This window comes from Zonotrichia albicollis, chromosome 5 (assembly GCF_047830755.1).
Source record: "Zonotrichia albicollis isolate bZonAlb1 chromosome 5, bZonAlb1.hap1, whole genome shotgun sequence".
Lineage (NCBI taxonomy): Eukaryota > Metazoa > Chordata > Aves > Passeriformes > Passerellidae > Zonotrichia > Zonotrichia albicollis.
In genome coordinates, this window is record NC_133823.1 from 36,246,434 (window position 1) to 36,273,665 (window position 27,232).

Sequence of the window (27,232 nt, forward strand, 5' to 3'; positions counted from 1 at the left end):
TAGCAACTCTCAAAATAAGTGTTTCCCCTTTGGATATCCTAAAAGATCCATGAATTTCAAAATATGAATCATAAAATAAGTGTACATATACACACACACAGATGCATGAAATTGCACTTGCATGTTTTTCATACCTGAATTCTGTGACATTTACCCATTGTTTTGTTTTTTGTTCTGCCATAAAACCACTGAAATGAGAGACATGTGAAATACAGTTTTAAAATGTAAAAGAATAATGCTTTCAGCTATATATGAATTTACACCTGGAGTCCCATCAGTAAATTGCAATAAAATGAGATTATGCACACATCTGTATACACAGAATTTATTTGAAACAATTTCTAGATGAGGAAAAGCAGCTAAATCTTGTCAATCCAGTCTTCAACAAAACATTTTTTTGTAGTTATGCCTCACTGAACACAATGAAAATGTCTGCTGATAGAATATTAGTAAACATACAAGTTAAAGCAATTTAATATGGCTAACATTTTGAGCTGAAGAAAGGGCAAGAGCGCACTCTGGACTTGTATCTTGCACTGAAGAGGAGTTAAGTAGCAGACCAAGACTTGATGGTTGATTAATATTTTCATGAAGGATGATAAAAAAGGTAGAAGCAAGCTCATAATATTTTATAATATCACAAATTTCAAGATCTTCCTCGATAAGGAACAGGAGTAAAATGTTATACAGGGAGAAAAGAATGACTTGAAGAGTTGGACTAGTGTATGTGAGAAAACAGTAGTTTAGATTGCACCCTCATCTATACAGGGACATAAAGGAAGAATTTCTACAATGAAATAGGTTTTAAACATTGACAAATAAATAAAGAAATGAAAAATGTGGATGTTAAACATAAACAGGACATCATGCCGTTTTTAGTTATGAAAAAGTAACTGCAGACAAAATATTTGTAGGACAAATGACCAAGCATTTTTTATCACACTGTCTTGAGTATAAATGTCGGTTTTAACAGATGTGAAAGTCTGAACCAGTTTTTAAGAAGAGGACGGGAAAATACAAAAATCTTTTTACACCTGTGGTACAATTTGGTCTCAGGGTTGTCTGAGAAGATGCCTTCTGTCTTTTTTTTCCCCTCCTGTTGTTCAACAGCAACCCCATGATACAAATATATTTCCTTTCTCAGCTGCAGTTAGAGGAGTGCTATCAGTGTCTGACACCTTCCTCCCTGCTTCTCAGTCAGACACTGACTAAAAGTCATTCCCAGTCAGCATGTCAAGAACATTCTGACAAAGCCTCGAGTAAGTGAGAGTTACAGGGAAGCTGGGAGACAAGTTTACAATTGCAGCAAGCAGATCTTGTGGATATTTGGTACAAGTTTCAACTGAAGTGGAAACAGTGCTGGAAGCAATGGGGAGACCTGTGAGGGGATGAGCACAGCTTTCAGGTAGTGACAATTGAGATGGAAAGAGAAGGTGTTGATGTACACAGGAAGGAAAGAGGGCTCATGGGCTCAAACAGAGCATTGCAGGCATGCTGCTTCCAGAGTGGAGCTGTGGGATGCTGTGCAAACTAGGCCACTGAGAACTCAGGGATGTCAGGCAGACACTTTTTTTTTTTTTTTTTTTTTTTGGTATGAGTACAAAAATAATTACCACGTTATGATGCCAGCTTCTGTTACATTTTCAAACTATCAATTCCATGCTTCTTTTTGCATGGGGGAACTTTTCTATAAATATCCGCACTGTATTTACTTGACAATAATTAGGCTGCTGATGTAACATAATGTATATTAATAGCTTGGTTTTTTTTTTTTTTACTTTTTCCTCAGATTTCCATTCTTCCTTTGCATTTTTACTTGCCTTGTCATATGCTTTGAAGACAGAAATTTTTGCTCTCTGTTGGTCTAGTGCTTTCAAAAGTAGGGTTTTGATCCATGACTTCAAAACTAAAGTGTTACTGGGTAGAAGGCGGTCAAAACCATGCAGGCTTGTGTGTTTTGAAAGTTCTGAATTTAGTCTTCAGTTTAATACCTCCTTATCTTTGCCACAGAGTATTTCCTACTGCGAAATGTAAATTGAGTGTTCTTTCATAACTTCCAGTTTTCTAGAAAAAGACTGGTCATTGTATTTTGGGCAGAGGGCAAAAAAACCCTACAATTTTTGCAATTTCTCCCTTTCCCCATTTTTCTTACTTTTTCTTAACTATTTTTTTTTTTCAGTAGGAATCACAATATGTACCATTTGCTTTACTACAAGCAAGACTACATTCTGTATCTTTCAGTTTCAGCATTTGCAGATTTTTTAAAGACTTCTTCATTTTCTAAAAACTAATCATATTTTAATGATTTAAGTCACATGTAGCAGCAAAATCTTCATATTTAAAAATTCATAGTGATGCTGTAAATCTTGGAATCAATAGCTTTCAATAATATTGTACTCTTCTGTATGTATGGTCTCTGATGAATACGTAATGTGTTTAGTCTCTTCATGTCAAAATATCATTATATAATATCTCTTACATAATTTCCCCTGAAAATGCCCCAACAGAACTTAATTTTATTTACTCTTGACAGAATGTGCAACACCTTATTTTTTGTTCATTTCTTAAGATGTGAACTCTTAGAATAGAATTGAATCCTTTGCAAAGGACTGCACTTACACAATGCAAAGGCATGTGCCTCATCTAAGATTTGAAACAAATGATTTAAATAGGTTTTTAGAGGAGTCATAATTACTATAGAAGCTTTCTGCACATAAATGAGTATGATTTAGCTGCATATATTTACTTAGAATGTAATTACTTGGCAATCTATTACTGCTCAGCTTTGCTGAGTCTATTTTTAGAATCAAATCATTATGTGTGCTTTTCCTCTCGCCACATGGATCCTGCGCTGCCACTCCTATGCTACTGAACTACAAAAGACAGCACAGTTATACAAGGCATCTGAAGGAAGATAAATTGGCCACAAGACACGCTTTACAATAACTGAAGTGTTTTTGCACATAAATTGTGTTTTAGGAAATGCCAAGCAAGTATGTTGTGATAGATGAAAGACATAGCACTGGATTAAATGGTGTGTCGAAGAGAAGCTTCCTTAGAAATCAACATGCCAGAATGATGGAGCAGGAAGAGCCTTATATTGGCTGTCTTGGCTATGAGATGGGCCATCCCTGTCTTCACCTCAGGCTTTTTTTTTTTTATTACTTGTGGAATAACCTATTCACATTCCTAAGTCGTAAAATGAGCATCACTTTCTAAATTTTTCATCTTTAATTTGAGCTAATGAGATTTTCAAAATATGTCATGTTTTCATCTTCACTGCCCTTTTCTTAAGCTATGGAAAGTTTCACTTTGCTTTTGTGTGGCAGCTGGTATATTATCTCACAAGAACAAAATTTTCCTTGCTATAAACACTTGAATTTGTTGTTTGATCAGCTTAGATTCTCCTCAGCTGAGGACACCTCAGGTATCAACATTCCTATTCCTCCCTGTATCATATATGAAATTTTTACCACAGTCCTGTCTGCACTCTGATTTTTCTTCCTTCCCATAGATTTTTTGATTATCCAGTCTCAATCCTCCCATATTATTTCAACAATTCTATGTTTTTCTCTCTTTTCTTTTCTTTTTCCTAACAACTGTTTGGGAAATTACATTTTCTTCTCCAGTTTCAGAAACTACATTAAAAACACATTAACGTCAGAAATTTAACAAAAGGGAAACCCTACATCTTGTCTAATTCCTTCATTCTGCTGTAAACAAGACATAAATTATTACTTGTTAAAGCTTTGGTTTTTATTTGGGCAGCTACCTAAATATGACTGGCTAAAGCATGGATGTTTAATTTTACTGCAATACGCTATTTGGGATGTGCCCCAAACGATTTCTTAGCATTTACCTTGAGAAGTTAAAGTCCAAGTATCTGAAAGTTACTGATAACCTCTAGCCAAATGAATAAATCTATGTCTGTGAATTTTCTCTGCATATGAATTGCTGAAGGAGAGCACAGCAATTCCAGTTGCTGTCTGCTATAAATGAATAAAGTCAGTGAGTGAAATATTCACAGTCCAGTAGGATATCCTGGAAAAGTCTTCATTAACTAATACTTTTCTCCAGTAGAATTACTTAAACTCTGCTTGTAGTCTAGCATAATCAAAATGGATTCTGGTAGTGACTAGGCACATACCCAAGCCCATTTATTTTTCAGTACTTCAAAAATGTAATACAAGAAAAATATTACAATATGTGTATAAAGAGACTATACACACCTCTGAGATGAAAATGACATTCAGTGCTACATTTTGATGTCATGTGAGCTTTGACATAGGAAGTGTTAGTGTGGGTGCATAAAAAATAACACTTTGGAGATAAGGGTAGAACAGTTAAAAATTGTGAATTCTAACTCCCTTGATCTCCCATAGTGATATTTTTCTTTTTAATAGATGCTGATTTGGACTACTAAATTAATGTGTATGAGTTTTAGTCAATTTTCTATTGACACAGAGACTTTGATTTTTTAACCTTTTCCTCCGCTTTGTCAAGGTGTTGATGTGTGACAATGTTCTCTTGATTAGAATGATGACTGAGAGTACTTCAGCAAGAAACAGTGCTTTATGGGAATGAAGAAATAATAATATATGTATGCATCTTATAAAAGATGGATAGGAGCAAGAGGGAGACTTATTTTCTAAAGCTATGAAAGGGTTAGTGTTTTGGTTTTTAATGATGCCTGATCACTGGAAAAGTAAAGTGTTGGCCATTCCAGAGCCAATGGTGGCTTCTGTCTGGTAAGGCTGTGCCTTCCACTTTCTTTTTTGGTTGTAAGTAATATGCATGTGTGGAATATGCTATAGCCTAGCATTATGTCCTGAGGGCCCAAATGTACTGTAAGATTAGAAAAACCATTCCATGGGCATTTTTATCAGTGTAGTCAGCTCAGAGGACTCTAAAAGGAGTCATCATTGCTTGGTTTTAATTTGCTTGGTCCTTTGTTTTTCTTCCTTGTCGCTATTCATAAGCCTCTGGGAGGAGTTCCCTGGCTGCCTGCTGGCTCTGAAACTCCTGTAATAAGAGCTGAGGGAATTCCTCAGCACTCACACAGTGAGCACGCAGTGAACTGCTGCGGCTGAACTGAATATATGCAGTGAGCACACAGGGAATTCAGTGCTGCTGCCCGCTTACGGGCTGGAGCCGCTCACATTGCTCTCTGCCTGGCACCCCTGGAGCAAGGAATAGCTGTCAGAGTCTGGGGGTAGGCGAGGCTGCTTTACATTTGGCCAAATGACAACAACTGCCTTTTGAGGTTTTGGAATGTGTTTTTGTTTTGGATGACACGAACAGCATCTTTTGAATACGTTGAAAATTATATGTGCGAAAGGTGCTTTTGTTTTAAGTAAAATATTTCTCATTTTTGAAACAGAATGCAGAGTCATTTTTAGCCCTGTCTCTGAGTATTTACAGGTCCCATTTTTAGTCTTCATTATGATTCTTTTCATATAGATGCCAATATTACGACAGTGCTTTACAAATAAGGTGAGGAAAATATTTGTTCTGAATAGGATTTCTTTGTGAGTTTTAGATATACATTTAATTTTTCTATATTTGGCACATGACATGAAAACAAATACTCAAAAATACTTCTGACAAGCAAGATTTATATCAGCTATATTTAAATATTTTAAGTGGAGACAGTGGATTGGCCACATGTGTTTTCTATAACTGCATTATTTTCTTTTCTATCCTCTTACCTCAAACTTTAATCTGCTTTTTTCTGAATGCTGCAAAGAAACTATATCCTTGGAAACTGTCACTAAGAAAAATTACCTGAGGGCATTCTGACTTCCTGCTTAAGCTTTATTTTTTCATTTATTTCTATTAACAATCATTAAGGAATTTAATAATTATAAGCCTCATTAGCATTTTAATGAGACCAGTGGCCATTGCTAAGTGTAATTAAATTAGTTTTATTGTATGATATTTTGAAGCTGTGATTAAATTAAGTTTTACTGTGCTTTGAAGACGAAACCTGTAGAGATCACTCTTCAGTAACGGTCTTGTTAACTTGTGAAGAGTCTGCAAAATAGACATAGCCCGGAAAAAAGGCAAAATATTCCCTACTGATGTTAATCACAAAAATTGAGAAATCAAATGTTCCTGCTGCCACCAGCTCTAAGATTACAAATATATTCTTAGTGACAATAGCAGCCTGTTAAATATTGTGAGTAGCTTTGTATAATCTATTTTTAATATTTCAAAATAATATCTAGATGATCTGGACAATTGTTCTTTATAATCAGGGAGTGAATCTTACAGTACTTGCTCAGACAAAACTTCCATTGAGTTCAAATGGAATTTCACCCCATAAAGAACAGCAGGGTGTCTAAAGGAAAGTATTATTGGTGTTTGTCGAAGTTATTATAGTTCCTAGAGAAATAAATTAATTGGGGAGTGAGGAAAGACAGTGAGAAGAGGAAAAGAGATGCTACAATTTGAATCAGTTAAATTCCTATGATATGTCCATTAAAATCCTATGAAAAGACACACAATCATAGGATTGGGCATATATTGGTCCATGTCCAACCTCTGTGAAATCTTCAACAGAGTGCACAGAACTAGAAGAGGGCAAGAACTCTGTAAACACTGGAAGGTACTTTGTATGTTCTCACCCATTGAACCCTTGATAAGTTGTTACTTATCAAGTAACAACTGCTGTCTGCCTTGCAGGTTCCCATCTTCTCTTATCATCATGTTTGTACCAGAATATGCTGCCCCATTTAGTTGGACTTTAATAATCATAAAGTCTGTTAACAAGAAGTAGAATCTGTACTCTTAAAGACCATTCCTCGTGTAGGAACCAAATTCAGAGTCCCCACTAGTTTAATAATTTTTGTTGTAATTATGTTCCCTCTTCCAGTAGTGCTTGCTTCACATTAAAAAAAAAAACCAAACAATTTAAATTAAAAAACAACAAAACAAAACCAAATAACCCAAACCCCAAAACTCCTTTGCAGTGTTAATATTTTAGTTCAAATAGCAGCAGACAGGGATTCAAATGTAAAGGTTCCTTTCTTTATAATCAGTAAGGGTAAAGTATAGTCGAAAGTTTACATTTCTAAGGCTTTTTTTTTTTTTTTTAATACAATAATGAGCACTTTATTTTTATTTGATTTTATCCTTGCAAAGCTGATAACTTGAAGGGATTTGGGTCCCCCACATGCATGTGTTTGTTGAGTTCAAGACAGTGCTTAGGACAGTGTGGACAGAGGAATCCTGAATCAAATTTTTATCAGATCAAATAATTGCAAACTGTAGAAAATCATAGCAGGAAAGTGACCAAAGCAAAACTGTTCTTAATTGTAGTATTGGAAAGTTGTTGCCGCTTTCAACCTCATATTTGCTTTCCTAAATCAGGTGTATTATGTATTTGATTGTATTTTAACTTATCTTCATTTAAAGAACTATTTAGCATCTTTAAATCAATTTATGCTGGGATAGCTGACAGTGTATAGATAACACAGGAGATCTTCCAGTAAGGCAAGTGACTGACCAAATTGTAGCTCAAACCTAAAACCAGGTATATTATAAACTGTGAGAGAGCCTTCAGCTTAGATCCATGAGTCCTGCTTCATGAAAATACTTATTTGTGGATAAGTATTTAGAAGATTTTATCTGGGCCTGGAAGAAATATTTCTGTGGTATGCACTTGTAAGTCAAAATCCTAATTCTCTTCCTGTGTCTCTTCTCCTAATGTGCCCTCAAGCTAGACAGGCTTGTGCATTTGAGAAGTGCTTCAGCATTCAGCTTACAGATACAGGATAAAACATAGTACTCTATTTTTAGCTACATTGTAACTTCTGATGAACTGCAGATCATCAAAATTAGGGGTACTTCGGTGAGTCTTTTTATCGCTAGACTGTTCCAGCAGTATTTTTATAATAAAGTAATAGTTCATGGTATGTAAAACCTGTAAATGTCCTTGGTACCTGTGGGAAGAATATGGGAGATGCAAAAACTTTGCATTGAGAGAAAAAGGCTGGATAATTTGTTACTCATCTCTGACGCTGTAAGCTTGTTCCCAGAAGAGTATTATCTAGATGTTTCTGTGGTTTTTAATGGCATGAGAAGCCATCTTCCCTTTCCTTGGAGATGTCTCCACAAGCCATCCATCATCACTGAGTGCAGCGGGAGTCCCACCCATTGCGAAGTCCAAGCATTCCCTGTAGAATGTTTTTTTTTTTTTTTTTTTTTTGCAATTTCTGCTCTTTACAGATAGTACAGAGTTTAGGAGTTTTGTTCCTATGAAATTCATTCTGTGTATTCAGGTGCCTGAAGAGGAAACTGTCTCAGCTCCTGCTTCTATTATTTACCCTTAGACCTTATTTTAACTGATACTGCTGGTACTACAGGATGAAGTTTTGAAATACCCTCAAAAGCAGCATAACAAGATAGGTGTGTTTTCTGGTGAATTGCTTTACAGAGATTGTAAGCATGCATTTTTCAGGATAGCTACTTGTATACCACACAAAGCCCATGTTTGCTTGTGGGAATTGTGTGGTTTTGCTGTAATTACTAGAACCTATTGATTGTCTTCCATTATGTTAATGCTTCCAAATTAAGCAATATGAAGCAATTTTCTGCCATCCTGTATCTCAGAAGCCTAGGGATATTATTTGCAACTTTTACTGCAAGTCTAGACACCTCTATGAATAAAACTAATAATTTACTTCATTGTAAGTTTGTCTTCTGATTGTAATCAATGAACCTTGCACTATGGAATAATAATGAGGTGACAAATGAGGAAATAACCCTTCTGAGGTAAGGAAAGGGTGATGATAAAAGCCACAATGAGCATTCAATTGACTTCTTAAGCAATAATACTTTTGCCCCTTCTTTTGAAGGCTGGCTACTTTCAAATAATCATAAGCTGTTTGTAGCTATGACCACTTCAAAAAAAAAAAGGAATAATTTTAATGATGAGCCATTATCATAATTGCTTCAGCATATCCTGAACTAGCTAAAAGACCTTATTTCTGGTCATATAGTATTTTATTGGCTTTTGATATACTGTGTCATCTGTTCAATTTGTGGGAAACTATCAAAGGTGAATAACTAGGGGTGAAAACACCAAAAGATTTCTGCCAATTATTTCCAAGGGCAGCTGAATTAAAGTTGCCTTAATTTTGCTTCTTCTACACTTACTTCAGAAATATGAATATATTCTGATTTCAAATTTGATTTCAACCTCTTTTAGGATAATTCCTGACACTCACCATTTCTGTTTCATAGATTTGTAATTTATTGTCATATTTTGTGTTGTTTAGTCCATTCTCAAAATCTTCCAGTCAATTCTATGACTTTTACTTCATTTCCTAACTTATGTATCTATATTTTTATTTCTCTTTCTTCTTCTCTTTTCTTAGATTTGTTCTTTTCCTTACCACCATCACTATTTATTTTAATGCTTCTTGTGATTCTCAATTCTTTCTATTTTTCCATACATTTCCTATTTGCTCTCATGTGGTATATCAAATAAGAACAAAGGTCACAGACATAATTTTGAGATGTAAAGGTGGCTTTATATTTCTGTGTGACCCTGTACACTTGGAAAGGTAATAAAATAGAAACATTCAAAGGTGTGGGTGTGTGTGTTATGTTTATTGTTTCTAAATGCATGCATTAAGTCATGCACCACTATTTATATTGCTTTTGACAAGGGAAAGAAATACCTCAACTTCTTCAAGTAGTCAGAGGATAAGAAATAAATGTATTGGTAGATTTGTGGATGTACAAGTCTGTAAATCCCCGACATTTATTCTTAAAGAAGAAAGGTAATGAAAATATTTTAGCATTCTGAGCCCTTTCTATCAGTAACTTCAAATCTGAGAGTTTGCTGACATATCAGGAAAACTATGATTTCTTCATTTTTTCCGAAAGGGCTCAATGGCACAGAGCAAAGGTCATACTCAGAATCCAGAGAATATTCATATCCTTGGTTTAGAAAATGTAGAAGTGTTTATTTATTTATTAAACAGGTTAGTTAGATACCAGTTTCTTCATTAATTTCTTTTTGCATGGAAATTGTAATCTTTTTGTTCTCCTTGTTTTTATTTTGCCAGTAGATTTCATGCATCATCCTTGAGACTGATTGATCTGTTTGAACTGAACTTCTCTATCCCAATCCAAAGTGAGCTAGGTTTGACAGAAATATCTACCACCCAACTGAATGGAAAAGGCTGACACAGATCCAAACAGGAATATTTTTGCTGCATTAGTGGATGTTATATAGGAGGCTTGCTTCCCTTATCTGCTTGCTCCCTCAGTGTTTGTGATAAAAATATGAGCACTTTCAGAAGATTAAAAAAAAAAACCCTAAACAAACCAAGCTTACATACAAAATCCTTTCAAACAATGGGGAAAGACCTCAAACAAACAAAACCAGCCATGATAAAGAGCAGGACTGTGTGTTCACAAGTGTCTGTGTTTGTACAGGTAATAATGTCACTTGTAGCCCATAAGAGGCTTCAGTCCTGGTTACAGAAAACATTTCCCTGCTGAGAAAACATTCTTCTCATATTGAAGTGGGTGTGCTTAGAAAGAGTACTTTATCAAGTCAAAGAAGCTTAGATACCTATACATGTACACATGAGAGAGGATTCAATGTGGTTTACTTATCTATTCCAAGATAGTTTGGTTGGCTTCTGTTGCAAGGAGGCCTGTCTGTATTCAGTCCTATGGTTTTTGTTACAGAAATAAGGCTGAAGTAGATTGCAGTGCTGCCTTTACAGTCTGTGGGCATCCTGAGCTGAAAAGGTGAACACAAAAGGATGATTATTTTGTATGTGTGGTCCATAGTGCACCACAGAGTGCATGCAGACAACCATGACCACCACAGCTTGGTCCTTGTGTGGGTGTACCAGGCTGTTTTGCTAATCTTTAGTTATAAAGTTTTTCACTCAGCTGGGGCAAATGCACTGAGCAGTGTAGACACAGCAGGTCTCTGAGTCCTGAGCAAAGCTTTGAATCCTACTATCAGCACAGGATGCTCTGAAGAGGTTCTAGGAAATTACTAGAATGTATTATTCTTTTGGAAACAAATGTAGGCTATTAATGGAGCTTTCATGGGTGTGAATAAGCACTTCTGGACAGGAAAAAAATTTGCTTAATTGTACTAAATCAAAAATTAATTTTCCATTTTCTTTTTATGTTAGAAGACTTTTTGGTTTTTACATTGCTTTGTCATGCACTGAGAAGGAGTAAAGCAGCATACAACACTAATGTTGGTTTGCTTTTGTAGAGACACTGAATATTAATGATTCTAAACTATATTACTTAGGAGGAAGTCTGTATAGAGAAAGCAGACTTATGAGGTAGACTTCTTACCAAACAGATTGACTAACCCTGATTTAGATGTTTCTGGAGTTGTTTTTTTTTTTTAAATGGCCTCCCCACCAGTCAATTTGGACAGTGAGAAATAGTAATTTTTTAAGCCTGGTAGTCTTTTTAAGAAAAGCACTGGTTAAATATAGAATTTATTAGAATTTATTTAGGAGAATTACCATTTTTTAAAATCACAGAATCATAGAATGGCCTGAGTTGGAAGGTTGTTTTGGTTGAAAGAGGTCTTTTAATCATCTCCTGTTAGATGATGCTGCTCAAAAGGCCTGATCATACATCTGCCTTCTTGATACCTATCTTAAGTAGATCTTTCACATTCAAAAGGAAAAAAAAACATACCTGGGGTCTGCTTACTATGATTAATTTGAAAGATTTGGATATTTTAAAGGTTTGCCTGGAAACTGTGTAATAATTTGATATATTCCTAAAGAGAAAATTCAGTTTGCACAAACGCAATGCTTTTTAGTAAGGTTCTAAGCCCGTACGAGGGACCACACTTTCACAGCATTCATGTATCAGATTCTGTAATCCCCGAGGATTCATAGGCTAAATCTCCTGAAGAGGTGTAGCCACAGTCAAGCCATGAGATTAAAGGACCATTAATATGTATGAAATCTGGTAAGAACACCTTTTGGGGTGCACCTGACAAGGAGTTTGTTTTAGTACAACACTCAAAGAGGACAGTGAAACCACTAATCAGTATGTTTCAGAGAGGATACAGTAAGGAGTTGTAACCTGCCTTTTGCTGAATTAATCCACTGCTGCTACATCCTGATAAAATCCGTGCCTCTGAGCATCGGTGTTTCAGTGTGCATGATGTGCAGGCAAACATTTTTTTTTTTAACTTAGCATAATCCTTTCTGTTCTTTGACAAAACTGATGGGGCAGGTACCTCCTAAGCTACTGATGTGGAAGCAGTTGGTTGATGTCTTGTGACTGAGTCCGGGATTAGATACCTAAATTGAATTACTCTCCAGACATGACCTCTGTTTTTAAGAATCTGATGTTCACTAGAAAGGCTTCCTAAAAACTTTCAGTCTTTGAACATAAAAATTGCTTTCAAGTTAATAATTAAGGCATCTAAAAAGAAAGGAGTGGAATGCATTTGATCTAGCTTTTCATATTTTCTAAGTATGCCAAATAAGAGTGCCTTGAATAAAGCTGCTGAATTCATAAGGTTATGAGTGTGAAGTAAAATAGTGCCATGTGGTTTAGAGGAGGAATTCATACAGGGAAACACTCAGCCAGAATTACTCCAGAGAACATACACCAAAAGATAGAGACTATGTTTTTTACGTATTTCCTTTTATAAAAGAATACTTCTAAAACTTAATAGATATTTTCCCTAGTAAAAGACAGTGGCAATAATAATTAATGCTTTTCTCCCGATATTTGCTAATATTTTTGTAGAAATTAACAAAGGAAAAATATGAGGAAAAAAAATTGAGAGAGCGAAAGAAATTCTTAGTTTATGATAAAAATTCTTGAGTGTGAAAAAAGACATTTGCAGAAAAGCCTTTGTCAAAGGCAGTTTAATTTGCAGAATTTAGAAAGAATTGTTTACGCTTTGGATAAATGTACATACAGCATTTAGGAAAATTACCTTTGTATTACTTAATTCACTAATTTTCTCCAAAGCACCTCTAAAGCACACAGTATAATTTCAAATCATGTTAAATGGACAAAAATTGCAAAGTACTTTTCTAAAGTTCAGGTGTTAGAACTAACATCTTTGACATCATTTATTTACTAAAACTGTGCATATCTTGAAACTTTCTCATTACAATAGTTACTTCATGAATTGCTCACTTGCTTAACCAAGTATTTTTTTCCATTTTCTCTCTCTTCAGTCTCTCTCCAATACAGAAATTATATACTGTATTATATACTGTTTTTTAAGGCAAAATTATTATTTTTATGTAAGTATTATTACTATTATATGGAAGGGAAGTTGATAAGAATGCAAATAGAGAGTATTTCCATACAGTAACAACAAATTGTTGTTAGAACTGATTCTCCAATTTTTTCTCTAGGCAATGCCCTCAACTAATATTATTTCATGTCCAGTCAGAATATGATTGCATAGTGGATATTAACAGCTACATTGGACAACTGAGCCATTATAAAAATTCTCTTGGATCTCAGAAAACATTGAGAGTATCACAATTCTGCGTGCATATCAACAGCTTAGTGGTAGTGTTTATTCAGCCTGTAAACTTCTATTCATTTCATCGACATTTACTGTAACAGGAGATTTTCATGATAGATGTAGGAACTTGTGTTACTGTAGTTGCACTCACTAATCTTATCTCAAGCATTAAAAAATAATCATCAGTATCCTTTATTCTTTGAACGGAAACTATTTTTCCAGCAGTGCTTAACCTTCAGAGGTAAACTCAGGCAATTTTTACAACCACAGAGATTTTGAAATAAGTCTGTTTGGAGTAGTGCATATAGGAACTAGAAAAAAATCATAGGAAACACTGTAGATCTGAAAAAACATAGGTGTTAAAAATGTAAAACCTTCTTCTCTGCCAATGGACAGAGTATACAAAAGGCAATATTGCATCTTGTGTAAGGTAAGGGAACATTCACTGGAATTGATATTAAGAAATGTTTATACAAACTACTTTAGAAAACATGCAGAGGGATTTATTGGTTTGGTTTGTTTGTTTGGTTGCTTTTTTTTTCATTGAATCTGACTGGGAGAGCAATCTTTATTGAATTTTCTGATGGTAACAGGATATTAGCAAGTAAGATAAGATTAATTTCCTAGAAAATGCATCATGTAGTCTGGTAAGCAGACCTGGACATGATCAAAAGAATAAAAGTAGATTATGTGATAACCAATTTAAACCTCTGTCTAGTAATGTGTTGATGCAGCATCCTAAAACTGTGGTCTGTGGTCACAAAATGACAGAAAAGCAGAACTGGTAGCAGGTACAAGTGTAAGCATCTTGTTATTGAAAGACAGAATTATCTTTTCCTTTTTTTTTTTGGTTCAAACATATTTCCATGTTCATCATGAATATTTTCAGCATGTATTTTTGTAATGTCTTTCCTTTATATCACTGTAATGTACAAAAAGAAAAAAGGTTCCCATGAATACTCAGAATCGTTTGATCAGTAAGGCAAGGCAACTACTTTACAAAACGTAAAACTGCTTGCACTGATTTTCTGTATTATACTGACATTTGCAATTATAGTTCTTTTATCAAGAATCCTGAATGAATTCTGAACCCAAGAAATTTTTAGAAAATATTTTTCATTTTATTTCAGACCTCTAAGAGAGGAAAAGGTAGACATCCAATTTCTCTGAAAACTTCAGGAAAAGCAAAGTTAAACATAGTTGCATAAGTGATATTGACAGGGAAGAAAAGATTCAGCTTTTTTGTTTTAACATTGTTTTCCTAATGGTTAAGAAAGATACTTAAAATTTCAAAGGTTTGACTTGTTTGCAAAATGGAATTTTATTTTGGGAAAATACAAATAGAAGTCAGTCTCTATCTTACAAGCATAAAGTATATGTAGATGAAGAAAGATGTATTCGTGGAGGGCGTTAAGTGCATGACTAATCTAAAATAAGCCAAAGCCTACATCATAAGCATTATCATAAGAAGCTTTCCATGTCACTGAATGCACTTCCTTAGTGTTGTCTATGCATCAAGCTCCCCCTAATTCCCTTATTGGTAGCTGCAGTAGCATCTGAACCAAAGCCTTCCTACATCCAATGCAAAAATGACTGTGATGAGCAATGCTGCACCTTTCCCTCTCAGTATTGCAATTCTTTCCCAACAATAAATTTTCACTTTGTTTAATTGTAAACCATGCTTCTTATTGTTGTCTCAATTTTCTCAGCAAAGCATCTGGAGACAGACATTAATGTTATTACTTTGGTAATAATTGTGTTAAATAACTGCAGAAAAGCAATAGCACATAACTATTTATTATTATAGTTCTGCTGCTATTACACTCCTGTCTGCTATATAACAGCATAAAGAAACTTGATAGTGTAAATATCAGGTGAAAAAAAGGGTTGCTAAAACTAAAAGAATGATGAATAGAGTAAGGTTTTAATAAATATACTTTCATTGTTCCTTTTTTATTTTATAAATAATTTGATATTCAGTAATACATGCAGGGAGGAAAAAAGCCTACTGGAAAAAACATGATAAAAATAGAATTTAGGAAGTCACTAAAATATGCAAGAGGAAAAAAATTGAAGTTTGGACAAAAAAGGCTGTTCCAGATCATTGTTCAATATTTAGAGTTAGTGCAACATCAGAAGAAAAATCACTGTCTCATAATACCCTGGTAATTGCAGAAGCAATCTCTGCAGTCTGCAGCTGATTTCCATAAGAGTACCTTTCCCAAAAGATTAGGAGGACTTCTCTGCTACAGAAAACAGGCTCGCAATACTAAAATTCCCTCCCTTGCTAGGCAAATCTAGCATAAAGTGTCACTTTTATTTATTCATAGGGTGTTTTTTTTTTTTAGAAAGCGTCAGAAGGGTTTCACCTGAGCAGAGCCAAGGGAAGAGAAATCAAGCCGATCAAACAGGTGTGGGGCATTAAGGGACACTTGGAGACTCTGGAGCAGATGCAAGGCAGAGGAGTGAGGGAGAGCAGCAGGTGCTAATCAGGGCTGATGGAGCACACCTGGGAGGGGCAGTTCCCAGCTCAGCTCAATAGAGCCCTGAGGCCAACAGGGCACTTTCGGGGTTTGCTCTCTTAGCTGGAGGAGCTGGAGGTCTGAGCTACTGTGGAGAGCTTGGAGTTTTGTTTTATTCTTTTAAATGAGGTCTACCACATTCTGAAAAATGGAGCAAAGTAGTAGCCTTCCTTAGGAAAACAGGCAGATGACAAAGTTTACGGATCATCAATATTCTCTGGAGATGATTGTAAAATGGAAGAGACTCTCAAGTAGCAGAGAAGAAAAGAGAGAAATTTAGAAAAAGAATTGGAAGATGTATGCGCCAGATTCTGCTCCTTGAAGCACAGTAAGAATAGCTATTTGTGACAATGGGGAAAAAAAAAACAAACCCAATAAGCCTTTATGCTCCCTCCTGTAAAGTCAGCTGAAAACACCAGGGCTACACACCTTGTGGCCTAGCAGAAGATGTCCTGTGTGCAGCAGAGTACTTCCGAGATGCGGAGCAGAAGACCACAGAGAACCTCAATGATTCTGGAGATAGGTAGGTGTGGGTTTGGCTGATAAATCCAAGTGCTTTATTAAGCTCAGTAATACGAATTCTGGAGAATCTTAGAGGGGGTGTTTGCATCCTCCCTCATTTTACCTGGTCTCCCCCTAATAGTCCTGGCAGAGGGGAAGATATTGCTTTTACAAACTGCAGAAGATCTTGACAAAAATATATGCTGGTGACTAAGGCCAAGGAGTAAGGCCAGTGGCTCAGGACGGAAGCATTCTGAACACATTCTTGGCTTTGTGCAGTCTGAGGCAGGTGATGGAGATTTGCACTGCAATGTTGGGCATGGTAGAGGGGAAGTCAGTGTGGGAGAAATGTAAGGTGCTCTTAAGTTGTGCTTTCTGCCATAGTGTAGTAGCTGTCTGCAAGCTTGTTCTGTTAAGTCAAAAATGTTTTTGGAGTACCAAAGTGTAAATGAAAAGCAGCATGTGCAGATGGGCTGCTGGGCAAGTTACAGGAGCTGAAGTTGATGTTTCTGCAACTTGTGCTGGGCTACTCTGTGGAGTATTCTTAAAATAATAGACATAGCTGTGAATGAGTGATGTGAGGAGAGTCCTTCCCCTGCTGGGTTGCCCTATGGAACAGCTCCTCTCTCAGATCAGCAAGCTCTGAGCCTTTATGAGTGGATGAATCATGAGGAGCCTTGCTTCTGTTGCTTGATTCTTCAAGTACTATTGTTACCATGCTTTCTTTTACTCTTGTACCGTTATTAAGCTGTCCCTTGTAACATTCACCTTTCTTTCCTGCTGAAACCTACTCTAGTCCATGTTTTCCTCTTGCTGCTTAATTCTTTCATTATCCCATGTATTTTAGTTTTTTATATGTTTTCATGTCTTTTTCCTTGAGCATTTTCTCTTATTACTGTTCATTTCTGCTTTTGCCTGTCCTTCCGATTCCATCTGTGTAATTTCCCTTCTCCTCCCATTTTCCCACATCTCATCTTCTTGTCTTACCTCGTTCCGGTCTTATTATGTATCTTTCAATGAGAGTTTGTTAAGGTGAAAAGAAAAAGTGACATGCTTTGCCAGTTCCCTTCTAAAGATCTTCTGATTACTAGCAAACCAGTTGTACTTGCTGAAACAAATTGCCTAACTCTGCTTTCTCCTGTGACTCACTTGAAATTCACTTATGTATGAAATGTTAGACTGGTTTATGACACAGTCAAGCCTAAGAAAAGAAATCTATTTGAAAGCTTGCAAGAAGCTAGTATTCTTAAGAGGAAGTGATCGTTTTGGTGGCAGAATTTCCAACTGTAGGTATTCATACGGAAACTTCAGAGTGAATGTCTCAGTCTGGTAAAAGCCACTTGGCCAACAAATAATTGCCTGGTGGGAGAAAGGCTGAAGTGTGGGGAAAAAACCTGAGACAGTGTGAATTGAAAAGCTAACTATAAACTGGATTTTTTTTAAGGCCGCTTAAGTGATGAAATTAAATACCAAGTCACAGTTATGTCTATGACTTTGGAAGTTGTTAACAACAATAGGCAAAGAAAGCTGGGTCACACCAATTAGTCTTCCTGTAAGAAATCTTGACTTTAAAAAGAAAAATCAACTTTCCAAAGGCATAGGAACACATCTGTAAATGTCAGATAGAAGTGAAAGAGAAATTTCTTTGTGTTCTTTTCTGATGCTTTTAAAATATGAACTTTCTTCTTCTGACTCCTATTTTCCACTAATTATTGCTAACCATACCATTATTTCTTGTAACTGTATTTTAAATGGCACACTATAGATCTCTAACCTATGCAGTGGAAACATTCTGCTATACAGAAGTATTATTTAATCATCAATACTTTAAAACTTTCTTTTAAAGTAGTGGTGGGCTGCTTTTTCTTTTTTTAAAACAAGTGAGGCAAGGGAGAGCTCTATAGGGGTGGTATCTGTGAGAAGCTGCCAGAATCTTCCCCTGTATCTGATAGAGCCAGTTCTAATCAGCTCCAAAGTAGATCTGCTGAGAGAGGAGGGGCATGCCTGAGTCTGTTACTCATGTAAAACCATGCTGGAGCAGGCTCTTAGCAAACCTTTGCACCTATGGAAGGAACCCCCGCTGGAGCAGGCTGCTGGCAGGCTTGTGGCGTGCTGAGGATTTATGTTGGACCCTTAATCCTGAAGGACTGCACTCCATGGCAGGGACCTATGCTGGAGTTGCTGAAGAAATGCAGCCTGTGAGGAGAATTCATGTTGTAATAGTTCATGGAGGATTGCCTCCCATGGGAGGCACCCCAAAATGGAGTGGAGGAGAAGTGTGAGGAGTCTTCCCCCTGAGGAGGAAGCAGTGAGAGAGACAATACATGACCTTATCCATCCATGAGACTTTCATTCTATTCTCTTTCTGCTGTCTGGCTGAGGAAGGAAGTGATAGAGCAGCTTTAGTGGGCACCTGGCATCCAGCCAGTGTCAACCCACCACAGGCACTTTAATGGCTCATTACTTTAGGACTGAACAGGTTCTTTTCATTTAAAATCTTCGAAGTATTGTTTTATGAAGATTATTTCTTCTTCTGGTAATGGAGTACTGGTTAAAAGGTTAAACCCCAGGAAAAACACAAGCAATAAACTTGGTCCTTACTGTAGTTCATGCACTCTCAACAGTGTATGAATACACAGTAGGTGTGATTTAGGGGAGAGTGAGGGGGCAGAAAATGAAGGGGGTGCACTGTGTTGTGGTATGTTATGATATATTTACTGATATAGATGACTTCTAGATGTTATTTGTACCACATTCTAAAAAAAACCAACCAAACAAAGACAAGCTGCTCCTCTCTCCAAAAAATGAAAAGACCTCAAACAGAGGACCTCAAAATAAAAAGAACCCCCCAACACAGGATGATAATATTTATCCCACTCAGTGGAGGGTGGTGTGGGTATGTGTGCCACTGCTGGTTTCTTTCATCTGGTTCCTGCATCTTGATGGTTCAATGCAGTGCAGCATGCTAGGGTGATAGTGCATAATGATAAGACATCTGCCTTAGTGATGTGATGGGCATGCAGTAATATAAGCTTTGTCCCTGAAGTGCAGGGTTTGTTAGGTCAGGTACAGAACTGTACTGAGATTTTTGTGGTTATATATGACTTGGGAGTCAATAACCTTCAGGACTGCACTTCTCTGTAGTTTGCTGTGCTGTACAAGGAATGTGCTTGCTGTTCCAAGCCTTTTTCTAGATAACGGTTTGCTTCAAAAATTTATGGTTTTGTGTCCAGTTCACTTGGTTTTGTTTTCTCAGTTTCAGTTCCCGTTTACCAATGTGTACATTTTCAGAAATACACAAGTGTTTACCCAGTCATTTCAGGTTCTTGCAGTCCCTGTCTCTGAGCTTTTGTGAATGAACTGTGACTGAGGGACTTTATTAAATGAGTAGATGTAAAATATGATTGAAGCACAAGGCTTGTATTGAGTCAGAAATAGTGAGGTTTTCCTTTCAGTGTCCTATCACATAGGAATGTACTGTTGCTGATATAAATGTGATAAATTGCCTATGAATAATAAAAAAAGTTTTACCTCTTTATGAATAACTATATAAAAACTGATTTCTATAGAACTCTTTCTATGACTCTCATCTGCTTTTATTACTGCTTTTTAGATATAGTTCATCTCTGAATGTTCCTCAAAGCAGGGGTTTTTTTCTGCTTTTGTTCTTAAGTGTGCTCATGCAATTGTTATGGAAAGTAGTAAATACCTCTTTAGACTAAATGTGAATTAATATACCATTGATTAACAACTTTGAATTGATTTGGATGTACTTATTCTGCATGATTTTGTGTGTAAGTTTTTATAGCAGTTATGCTCACATGTTAAATTGGTTGCTGGTCAAAAGGTACTGGGCTAGCAAGCTCCCACCAGCAGCAGACTTGAAGAAAGAAACTGATTGTTCTGTGGCAATTCTTGTCTTTTGCAGCATGTTTCAAGCTTGTCAGAGCAGAATGCTGTGTCCACTTTGGTACCTTTTTAATTACCAGTCACTGGCATTCATTTCTTCCTGCTCCAGTTTCTCTTGTGCTGGATCTGCCTAGCACAAGGAGCTCAAACCAAGGGGTTTTGTAGCCCTGCTACGTAGGTTTGCAGTTTGTGGTGACTGGGAGTGGGGCTGTGGCTGAGCCTCATTCCCATGGGTGCAGCGGTGAGCAGCAGTGACAGCAATGAGCCATGGAGTGCCCAGGGCACTGACCAACCACCAAAGGGAACAGAGGGCACACAGGTGCAGTGCATCAGCATGAGGGTATAAAAGGTGGGGCTGAAGAACAAGAAGGGCACACACTTGCAGCCTTCTGATATGGTGTTACTCTGTATGGGCAGATGCCTGAAGCCTTCTGATGAGGTATGGTGTTGCTCTGTATGGGGGAATGCTTAAAGCCTTCTGAAATTGTGTGGTGACACTCTGTGTGTTGTGGCCATCTCAACTGAGACATATGCTGCAACATTACGACATATAAGCTAAAGTGGAAGGTGTACTTGGCAGGTAGGACGTTTCTCTGTGTGCTCACCTGCTGTAATCTGAAGATGTACATCTTCCCTGGGTGAGAAAAGTCTTGCTGTTCATGTGGTTGTTGAGGGATTAATTTAATTCCAAGATGGTTAAACTAATATAAAATGAGAAGAATACTTCTAAATTAGATTCCAAATGGACAACTTAGTTAAAAGGCTATAAAATGTAAAAATCAATAAATAGTTTTGATATAGTCAGGATGAGGTTCTTTTGAAAGCCCCCTCTCTACTCCAAGAGGCCACTCTTCCCTTATGGGCAAGGGACAGTGAGGAGTGTCATTCCTCTTCAGTCTGCCCAAATCTCATAGGTATTTTCATTCTTTTCACTTTCATTTCTTTCTTTATGCTGTTTTCTATTCTGGAAATAGTCCGTCCATTTAATTAGAATAAAAATTGCTTCAGTCTATTACAAATTCATGTTCCTGTCTATTAGAGGAATGCATCATTTCCATTTGCCTTACCAGTAAATAGCTACTTGCTGCATCTCTACCAGCACATTGCAGGTCTTATATTGCACTTGGCATTCCACATTGTGGTATCTGAGCAATTTGTGATATTCACAAAAGAATAAAATGTAGCCATTACTTGACTGGATATGATAATAATTAATTGCTGGTACTGATCTCTTCTTTCTTCAAAGCAGGCAGACCTCCAATAGTCACACAGTCTCTGTGCAGGTTCTGTTGTCATTAGTTATGAAAAGCAATTATTTTGTAGGACATGGACTTCAAAAATGAGACTAAATTCTTACAGTTCATGCTGTAATATCCCATAGTTTGGTTTGCTTTTCTGGCTTGATGAAACATTATTTTATATTATTTTGGAGGAACGGGACCAAGTTTTGTGACTGAGATGGCAGCAACACGGGGAGGGGGTGAGGGGAATGCACCACACAGGGGCTCAGGACAGGCTGTTGCTGCTCGGACTTGGGAGGAGATGGGAGAGCTCTGAGCTGGGAGGGCCTCCCCCAAGCTTGGGGAGCTGACACTGACCATGGGGCTAACTGTGGGTGTGGGGAGCTCTATGGGCCTGCAGTACTGCTAGACTGAGGATGTATCTGTTCATACCCTTGTTTTGGAGTTGTGCCTAGGCTCGTTATCTAGTACTCTAGTTGCAGCTGCTTGCAGGAGCTTTTAATCTCAAGGTTTCTTTCATTTAGGAAAAAAAATACAGGGATTTTAGGCCATAATAAAAAATTGCTTTAATGTGAAGAAATTACTGTAATATTTTTAAATGACATCAACACTACCAAAGCATTTTTCTGGTACTCACAGTTCTGTGATTTCTTTTTTTTTTTTTGTCTAGCAAACATTACTGGCCTAATTTTCTCAATTGTGTTGGTATTTCACTTTTTGTTGGATTCTGGTTTTCAAAAAGGGTCCCTTGTTGTAGTAAAGTTCTAGCTCTGCTCTCTGCCTGCAGCCTGAGGTAAGAATCTTCTCTGCTGGGTCGCAGTCCTCCTTCTCGCTGCAACCTTATCTCTTGTATAGGTCGCTATGTTCAAACAAAATTTTCTAATTTGATGCTTTTGTTTTGGTCTTCTTTAGAAACACAATCTTCTGATTGTTCTTATGCTAGTAATGTCCTTTGTTATCTCTTTTGTTAGTAAAGTCTTTGTTTCATCTTTGTCAGAGAGGTCAGAGTGACCAGACATGTCTTCACTTCTGTTCTTGCCTTGAGTTTCTCTCCCTTCACTTTTGCTGTACCAGGGCTAAAAGGTCTGCAGTGCTACCTAGTTTAGCTTCTGTAGCTGTCTGATCTCTGACATTCTTCCACAGGGGAACAGTCACAAGGGTGAGATATATATATATATATATGTGTGTGTGTGTATATATGTATATTATTTATAATTTTAATTAGTATTTTTAACAATAGAAGTAGGAAGTGAGAGAAAACAAATTCTGTTGCAGGTATTGCTAATACCATGGACAACTAAGGCAATACTTTCTTAACTCACACATTGAATTAAATCTGATTCTTGACTCACAACAGTAGATAACTCTGTTAAGTGAGAATATTCAAAGCAAACAAAGAGAACCAAGCTTTGAGATAGAAACTGTTTATTTTGCGTTCTGGCATATCAACATGTTCAAGAACATCCCCTATTTTAATGACCTAACAAATCTAGAAGTAGTAAAATCCTTAAATTGTCCAAGTTTTATGGTGTGAATGAATAATACTGAGTAATATTGGAAAAAACCACATATGATGTGACTTGTTACCTATTATATGTTTTTCAATGTGTACAAAAAATAAAATTATATCATGTGTCCTATGTTTATGAAGACTCCTTGTACATAATATTATCATCTAAAATGGACAAAATGTGTTTTCACTTTGGAATTTGTTTCTGGCTTTTCTTGTAGTGATAAATATAAGAAAGTAGAATGGTTTTATGTAATTGTTTCACTGCTGAGCAATTTGACTTTTATTTAATCTTATCATGCAACTTTGCCAACACTTGTCCAAACCTCTGCTGCTCTCAACTTGTTTGCTGTCTTTTATCCAAAGGTCTCCTACTGTAATCTACTTTTTCCCCCTTTTGATCTCAAGGCCATGTAAAATGAAACCTGCGGTTTCCTGAAATGAAGCTTTCTTGATAAACCTGCAAATAAGGTTTATGTTGCAGGATATGTGTCTCATCTTTAGTTTTAAGTCTCAGCTTTTATGTAATATGAAATGTGTAAAATGCTGGTAGGATTTAAAACAAAACAAAATTCTACTTAAAGAATCATAGAATTTGCCTATGGAGAAGGAGGAAAACGGAGCACAGTTGAAACTAAGGTGCTTTTAAGAGTGGAAATACATGTTTACTTTGGAGTAGCATTATAATCTGGAGTGACAATTTTTACCTTCATATTGCTTCTACAGTTATAGGATCTCAATAGCTAAGGGCATGTGGACATGTTTTATTCATTCCACTGTGGCATGTGAGGCGTCACATAAAGAATTGAGAGATAAATTCTAATCCAGAAAGAATCTCGGGACTTAACTATTTTCATGAATCCTAAGGACTTGACATTGTCAATATGTAATACAATTGATGTTTGTTGTTATTTCATTTGCTAGAAATTTATATTTCTAGAGATGGAAGAGAAAATACAAGTAGGATTACCTGTAAGATTGAACAAATCATATGAAAAATTCTTTTTTATTTTGACTTTCTGTGTATTCTAATGCAAACCCTCTTTTTATGTTTTTAATGTCAAAATTAGAATATATCAGTGTAGGAACCTATTTTTGTCCTCTTTAATCACTTGCTGTAGCTGTTATACGAGAATGAGCATTGGCAACATGATCGGATCTAAATTTTTCTCGGATCTGATCCATTTGATAAATCCAGAGGAATAAGTGACAATCTGGAGATACCATTATCTTGGCTTCAATATATTAAGAAGTCACCAGAATTATATCTAATGCATTTCTTTAGTATCTGGTTCTATTTATTTTGCCAGTTAAAAGTCAAAGTGTCCACATTGCAGTAATTTGTGTCTGCTGCTGGAGTGTTAGAACATATTAGAGCTTATTTTTCCATTAGGTTTTTGTTTGTGCATGTTCTGAATTTTTTTTCTGTGGTCCTGAGGCAGAATTTGTTAGCCATTCTGTGACAGTGTCTCTATAAAGACACAAATTCCACTTCTCCTGAGTTTGTGATTCTTAGTTTGTGTGGGGAAAGGAGGGAGGAGAGACATAGACCTTATTGTGGGTATATTTCTTACTTATAGTATAAGAAAAGATTATTATTAGCTTTTGCAATTCAAAGTTTATTCTATATTGAATTAATATATTTATGTTGTTTTGACTTCTTAACAGGCAATCACTTCAAACTACAGCTTCATGCTTTCACTGAGAACATAGATTCTACTGCCAGGAAGTAACAGTAAGTACTTAGGTGTTATAATTTCTTTTTAATGAAGAAGTTTTCTTTTTAAGTGCTTGATATTTACGTTAAATGTGCTCCAGGAAGCTTTTATGACTACCCACTATATTGCCAGTGCTGAAATATGCAAGTAGGTTCTCTCAGTGGATCAGATGGCTCTTGCTCAGAACATTCAGTTGTCTTTCACAAGAGGGAAAATCCAGTCAGAGTAAAGACTTCTGTTTCAGTTGGCTATAGTTCCCAGTGTTTTCATTGAGTGGGCATAATTGTGTTTATGAAACAATTTTTTGAAATTTTAAAAATTATTAGAAAATTAAGTTGGAAGAGTTATTATACTTTAAAGAGAGTTTTATTATATTTTAATGGATAACAGGAGACAAGAAAAGCAGGAAATTATACTTTAGATGAGAACAAGTCAGTGTTCTGAAAGACTGAACAAAGGTACAAAAGTAGTTCACGATGGGCTATTTTTAGGTTATTGTGTTGGGATTTTGCAGCCAGGGTTAAAGATAGGTGGCTGTATGCCATCAACAATAATTTTTAAAAAGACTTCATTGTCCTTCATAAAGACACTGCTCTTCTTAACACTTGTAACAGTCTCCATGCAAAACAATGCTATTGGAAATTTCTGTCCGCATTAAGGCTTTATGTCCTTTGTAAATGAATTTTGAACACACACCTGCTGTAAAATTGAATATAAAAGTAAATTTATATCAGTTGCTGTGTTTATTACCAAGGGATTGATTTAGGAAGGTTATATCTTTTATTAGCTTCCAGTTTGCCTTCAGTTTTCATTAGATACTGAGTAAGGATTGTTGGAGGGAGACAGGCAGTCTTGCACTCAGAAGCAGAGTGTGCTGCTGCTGGAGGGCTTTTATGACCTCAGGACATCATCGCCTGGGGCAATGTCTGATCAAGATCACAAGAGCAAGCCCTGTAGTGTTTTGAGGGGTCTGTAACAATCAGTGTCCTTACAAAGCTCTGTTAAGACTAGTTTTGGTTGTTTGTTTTTGAATGTAGTATTAAGTTCCTACCTCTTTTCCTAAATTCATTTCTACTGTTGAGTTATCACAAACAATTATGCAATCTTGCACCTCTTCGAGCTGTGGTACAATGAACTGAGATCGGATTAAATCCTTTAAGAAAGAGATATGCTGAGTATTCTTAAAACAACTTAGCTCCAGTGATTTTGGTGTACGTACAAGTTGACGCAAATGTTGAATCATTTCTTCACTATTCTTTTAAGGGAGAGAGTTGGTGACCTTGAAGGGAGAATCAGCTTTAATTTGTAATATGAAGATCATGGGCTGGGTAGGATGCAGCATTTTAGGAAATGCTTTATAACTTTTTCTTGGTCAATTTCTTTTTATAGGGCTTGTTCTTTAGAGCTTTTTATTTACTGCTAGTGGTCTGTTACATTTGAAAGCAGCAGAGTACTTTTGAAGGATTCTGTTTAAGTATTTACATAAATTCAAACTGCATCTTTTCTGATAATGACAAAAATGTTTAAATTTTTTTCTGATTACAGTCTTGTCTGTGGAGGAAAATGGTTCCTCTGCATCACATGATGCTATTTTTTGAAATATGCTGAGGGTGCTCAGCTTTGGGTTTTTTAATTGAAACGAGACTGGGGGTGGAGGAACAGTGAAGTGTCTTCCAAAGAAAACTTGGAATTTGATTTCTAGACAAATGAATAGGAAGTATTAGGCTTTCATTTTAAAGTTTTGTGGCAAACTGTTTTGTTTGGGTTTTACTTTTACTTGATATCTGCTTTTATTTTAACTGGTCAACCTGTTTGTCCCCACATGCTGTGATAATATTGAGCTAGCACACATCATTTGCTTCTCAACTAAGCAGTGAAGAAATGTCAAAGAAGGTAGTGTCAGCTGCAAGTAGAGATTATATATTTTTCCAGCAGAGGGTCAAATGAATTTAAAGCCTTCACAGTAGTTGCTTAAGAGACAGTATTTGACCTTGCAAAGAAAGATATATTTTCTGCTTAATCACTTGAAGTTCTCTCAATCGCATAAAAAGGGAGGATTCTATTGCTATCCTAAATATAATATGGAAATGTTTGTTTTGCTATCAGTAAAAAAAGTAATTTTTAAAAAAATTCCATTATGCACTAATATTTTCAGTGGCTTTTAAGGAATAAATTCTGATGTCCAACACAGTGCAAAATAATAAATGGTGAATAAATAGTGAAGCTGTTGTGTCTACTTCTTTACCAATTGTGATGACACCTAGAGGCCCATGTGTACTTTATCCTGGAAGCTCAGCTATTCGAACACATGTTGTTTAAAAAGCCTT

The 27,232-nt window shown here is 36.3% G+C and overlaps 1 protein-coding gene across 30 annotated transcripts in view; it reads left to right on the forward strand.

The window, feature by feature from the left end:
* Nucleotides 1–27,232, forward strand: part of TENM3 (teneurin transmembrane protein 3) — a 1,287,129-nt gene that overhangs the window by 291,462 nt on the left and 968,435 nt on the right. For all 30 annotated transcript variants that reach the window (XM_074541312.1, XM_074541314.1, XM_074541319.1 and 27 more), the window contains one exon: nt 24,856–24,922. The gene's annotated coding sequence lies outside the window, so the exon portion shown is untranslated. The remainder of the gene's footprint in view (nt 1–24,855; nt 24,923–27,232) is intronic.